Source organism: Mirounga leonina, unplaced genomic scaffold, assembly GCF_011800145.1.
Source record: "Mirounga leonina isolate KUSES-001 unplaced genomic scaffold, KU_Mleo_1.0 Mir_95, whole genome shotgun sequence".
NCBI lineage: Eukaryota > Metazoa > Chordata > Mammalia > Carnivora > Phocidae > Mirounga > Mirounga leonina.
The window spans coordinates 18,724,580-18,730,407 of NW_023270865.1; the positions used below are offsets into that span (position 1 = coordinate 18,724,580).

The window sequence follows — 5,828 nt, forward strand, 5'->3', positions numbered from 1 at the left end:
TAAATCACAAGAGTTTTAAACTATGAGAGCTCTAATTGATCACATAATGACTACCCCATTAACCCACTTACTCATATACTCCCAAGTGCAACAAAGGCCAACCTCCAAGTAAACAGAATATACATTTTTAAAACAAAATAATATAACTGACAAGATGTCAAATCTGTTTTGTATAAGCAATCAAGTCTTTGCCTTGGCCTGACCTGAACCTGTGGTCTGCCATGTCCACTCTTCATGTCTTCCTTGCACTGCCTGCCCACAGGATGGTGCACAAGCAGATCTATTATCCGGACAAGTACTTCCACAAGTACTACAAGTACCAGAGAACTTTCCAAACAAGTACCAACAACCCATCTGATGTCTGAAGAGGATTGGAGGAGACTTGGTGTCCAACAGAGTCTAGGCTGTGTTCATTACATGACTCATGAGCCAGAACCATATATTCTTCTCTTTAGACCACCTTTTCCAAAAGATCAACAAAAATGAAGCATAAAATCTGGGGATCATCAATTAAATATTTTTTCAGAAAAACAATGTATTTGTGTATATAAGGTAGTATTCAGTGAATACTTTAAAAATATACAAATAATTCATCATACCTGTGCAAGAGCTTTATTTTTCACAACAACAGAGCACAGTTGAATGCGACTGCAAGTAGGTTACTGTAAGATGCTTAAGATAAAATTTTTGTGGTCAGTTTTTCTCTTAATGTAAGTGCCTGTTTGGCTTTGCCTGTTACTTTTGTTAAATAAAGTTTGTATGTTGTGTTTATAAAAAGAAATCTGTTTTGTATAACTAGAATTGTGTAAGATGCCTTCAAATAGTTGTTTTGCCAAAAGTCATGTTTTAGCAGACTGTCATTATAAATATATATGTAATAAAAACCATTTTATTTACATATACATAATAAAACTGAATTCACTGACTGCATTTGTTTAAAGCTGAAGACATCTCAAAGTTTTTAATTTTTTATTTATGAATTTGAGGGATGGAAATCAACATCTAATATAAATTCACTAGAGTAAATTAAGTCAAATACCTAGGACTCAAAACTTTAGAGTAGCATCAATCAATCAATCCAGACCCTGGATTGATTGCAAGAAACTTTTTTTGTACTTGTAAGCTATACAACCGTTGCAAAACACACTAACTGAAGTATATATTTAAGAAAAAGAAAGTCAACATTGACTACAGAAAACTGTTTCATTTGCTTTACACTCCAGCGCTAAATATTTGTTCTGAGTTACCCACACATTACGGAAGAAAGGGAAAAGCACAGAACTTGAGATAAGTAGCTTTAAAAAAAAAGGTATCTGAAGAGGTAAGAAAAGTCTGCTAAGTCTACCTCTCCATCTGAAAATTAATTTGAATTGAGGCTAGAACAGTAGGGATATGGTATACATGTCCATAAGCTCTGCCCAGAGGATGGATACCCATTTCACCCTGCAACTGGGAACCTGAATCTTTGATCAGCTATGAGTTGGAGGAATGAAACACATACTTCTCTTCTGAGATGTTGAGAAGTGGAGACACTGTCCTCTAACTAGGGTCCTACTGACTTCATCTGGAGGCGAAAGCAAATCTTTATTGAAGGGATGTTTCCCTAGTATAGATGTGTAAGAGTTGCAAATATTCAAATCAAAGTGTGGATTTACAAAGTTCACCTGGCATAAGATAAGGCAATCCACTATAAGTGAAATATGGCTAGAGATGGAAATAATATATTTAAAATACCAAAGTCTGAGTGAATTAAAGTTATGATATAAAGACTATAAAGGACATACACATCAAATTTTTGAAGAAATAAAAGAAGCAATAAAAACTAGTCCTTCAAAAAGATTATCAGGTATGAGGAATTCTTAATCGCAGGAAACAAACTGAGGGTTGCTGGAGTGGGGGGTGGGGTGGGAGGGATGGGGTGACTGGGTGATAGACACTGGGGACGGTATGTGCTCTGGTAAGCGCTGTGAATTGTGCAAGACTGTTGAATCTCAGATCTGTACCTCTGAAACAAATAATGCAATATATGTTAAGAAAAAAGAAGAAGAAGGTAGCAGGAGGGGAAGAATGAAGCAGGGGAAATCGGAGGGGTAGACGAACCATGAGAGACGATGGACTCTGAAAAACAAACTGAGGGTTCTCGGGGGGAGGGGGGTGGGAGGATGGGTTGGCCTGGTGGTGGGTATTGAGGAGGGCACGTTCTGCATGGAGCACTGGGTGTTATGCACAAACAATGAATCATGGAACACTACATCTAAAACTAATGATGTAATGTATGGGGATTAACATAAGAATAATAAAAAAAAATAAATGAAAAAAAGAATTAGCTAAAAAAAAAGATTATCAGGAATTAGCTTTCTTAAAATGGATTTTCTATATGTAAAGTATGTAATTCAATATATTAGTTAAACAGCATATTAAAATGAACTAAAACAGAAAAGAGCAAAACAAATTAAATGTATCCAAAGATAACTGAGTGTCAAAGGCATAGAGATACAGAAGGTGAAAAAAATATTAAGATAGATGAAGGATAAATTGAGATTTAATGTATATCATCAGCATCTCAGATGTAGAGAATAGAAGGAATGGAAATAGAACAATATTTTAAAAGATAATGTTTGGGGGCCGCCTGGGTGGCTCAGTCATTAAGTGTTTGCCTTAGGCTCAGGTCATGATCCCAGTGGGATCGAGCCCCACATCAGGTTCCCTGCTCTGCGGGAAGCCTGCTTCTCCCTCTCCCACTCCCCTTGCTTGTGTTCCTGCTCTTGCTATCTCTTTCTCTGTCAAATAAATAAAATCTTTAAAAAAAAAAGGTAATGTTTGGGTTTTATACTATATCTGAAACAGGATTAACAAAATGGAACTCAAGCCTGAACACACCGTATGAAATTATAAATCACCAAAGACAAAAACAAATATTTAACACAGCCACAAAGAGAGAGATTATGTGAAAGGAGTAAAACTTAAAACTGTAGCAAGGACAGATGACCCAAACAGGGGAATACTGTCATCAAATTGTTGAGAGAAAATAAATATTAATCTAGATTATGTACCCTAATATTTTCCTTTTAATCTCTGGGTTTAGTCACACTTCATGCTCTGGGTTCCTGGAAGTTTTTGGTGAGCATCAACCAGCTCTCTTGGGCTCTACCTTTACTTTGTTTCAGCCCTTGGGGGTCTTCAACAGGGGGTCAGAGGATGGAGGCATGGAAGCCCTTAGGTTTTATCTCTATCGGTTCATAGGTGATGGAGCTTCTTCTTTCAAAGTCCTCAAATCATTTGTATTGGTCTTTTCCTACAGCTATAACTCTTCCTGGTTCTAGTTTCCTGCCTCATCAACTCTTCAGGCCTTAAGGTAGAAACTTCTCCCTGATGTTTCCAGCCCTGGAAAGCTTCATTATACCTAGCTGATTTTCATTATCTGATCACACCTTAGTACATAGTCTGTTCTGTATTATTCCATTTGAGTATTCATTTTGTTTCTATCAAAACACCCAAAATAATATTATAAGATTTAAATAGCAATACATAGTGATAACAGAGTTTACTGCTAGAAAATTTAATAAGGGAATATCTAGAGGAAAAATCTCAGTAAGAAGGAAAAATGTAAATAATATTAAATAAAGAGTTATAGGGGGGCAGGGTGGCACAGTTGGTTAAGCGACCAATTCTTGGTTTTAGCTCAGGTCGTGATCTAAGGGATGTGGGATTGAGCCCCACATGGGGCTCCACACTCAGCACAGAGGCTGCTTGATATTTTCTGTCCCTTTCCCTTTGCTCTTGCCTCTTAAGCTCTCTCTCTCTGTCAAATAAATATTTTTTAAAAAGCTATATACAAATTCTTTAGAAATTTTTTGTAAATCCTCTGAGTAAAGTCTAGTATCTGTAACAAATTAATAACAATACTAATAAGAACATTCAATATTCTATGAGGATAAAAAAACTCAAATGCAGACCACAAAAATTAAGGTATTTGGATGAAGATGATCATACTTAAAATGTTCTAACATTTTTATTACTGAGGAGAGACATTTAAATTTCAAATTTTCAAAAATAAATATTATAATTAATTAATTAATTAATTTTGTGAAGTTAAATATGTGGCAAAATTCTGAATCTATTACTAGACATCCTATGTACAAATTACAAATAGTAGATATAAATAACTATGAAATAAGAAAAAAGAAAACAGACAAGATTCAATTATCTCAAAAAAAAATGAACAGAGGAAAAAAGAAGTATAGACAAAGGATCACAAATAAGCCACAAAAAGACAAATACTGCATAATTCCACTTAAGGTATAGGAATAGTGAAACTCATAGCATCAAATTGTGGAATAGGGGGCACCTGGGTGGCTCAGTCGGTTAAGCGTCTCCTGGTCATGATCCCAGGGTCCTGGGATCGAGGCCCCACGTCGGGCTCCCTGCTCCATGGAGACGCTGCTTCTCCCTCTCCCCCTCCCCCTAGCTCATGTGTACTCTCTCTCTCGCATGCTCTATCTCAAATAAATAAATAAATAAAATCTTTTTAAAAAATTGTGGAATATTTGGTGCAGGGACTAGGGGAGGGAAAAATGTGGAGTCATTAACCAGAAGGCATGAAGTTTCAGTTAAACATAATAAGTAAGTTCTAGAAATCTACTGAACAATATTATACCTATAATGTACACCTAAAATTTTAAGAGGGTAGATCCATGTTAAGTGTTCTTACCACAATGAAATAGATTTTAAAAAGTTATATTTTATCTAAACAGTTGTAAGAAAAAGTAGAAATGATTGAATAGTTCTACTAACTGTTTAAGAAAATAAAGCAGGATTTATATCAACTCAGACTGAAAATTAGTTATGGATAGTATCCAGTGGGTTGCTTATGAAAGGGTGGTACAGAGAGGGAAGGACATATTTTTTTTTTTTCCTCATGACAATGAACAGAGTCAGAAGCCAAAAATGAAAAACAATATGTAGTAAGCATAGTATAAAAAATAGAAGCCTCCTTTTGGAGAGCGTATATCACAGATATAAAGAGATGGTTGGGAATTCATAGAATGTCCTTATGGTTTCAGTCATATGGGCGAACATTCCTTAGAGGAATATGGTTCATCTTTATTATGTCCTCAACAACCTGACTTTCTGAGTCCTCTTAATTTTCTTGGGAAACTATGTTGGATACAAGAAACCTCCATACTCAGTGGGCTGGAAAAGTGACAATCTTCATTTTGTTAGGCAGTCAGCTAAGGGCAGCGTATCTATAATGGTAGAGGTAAGCACAAAGACGTGACTCTTAGAAAGTCTCACTTCTAAATTATAAGTAAAATAAACATTCCACAAATCTTGTCCAACACCAATATTTAACCTAGCATCGTGGGTTGTCTCAGTTAATCTCTTTGTAGGCTAAGCTTTAGAGTTATGTCAGGGTCTCTAAAGGCTGAGAATCAGGAAAAGATGTCTAGACTCTTACTGAGGTACTTATAAAACACATAAATGATATTTCAAACACCACAGTTGGGAACCTTTAAACAATTCAGGAATGAATATTCTTTACTTACAGAAAAGAAAACCTAAATAGACAGGCTATTCTGGGTCAGGTTCTCTATGTACCATTTTGCTGATATAACCAGAGCATGACTGCAAATTCAGGCTGTCCTTATTTTAACGTTTATCACTCTGTACCTCCTACATATTTAGGTACTCAGGAATTGCTTATGTAGGTCGCACAGATAAGTCAAAATCCTTTATGGCAGGAACTTTAAATTGTTCCCACTTATTTTTTTTTTCCTTGATTATTATACCTGCTTCATTCCAAAAAGAATTCGAGGCAGCAATGTATC

The 5,828-nt window shown here is 35.7% G+C and overlaps 1 pseudogene; it reads left to right on the forward strand.

The window, feature by feature from the left end:
• Positions 1–263: 263 nt before the first annotated feature.
• LOC118006284 lies at positions 264–486 on the forward strand (annotated as a pseudogene).
• The last annotated feature ends 5,342 nt before the right edge of the window (positions 487–5,828 follow it).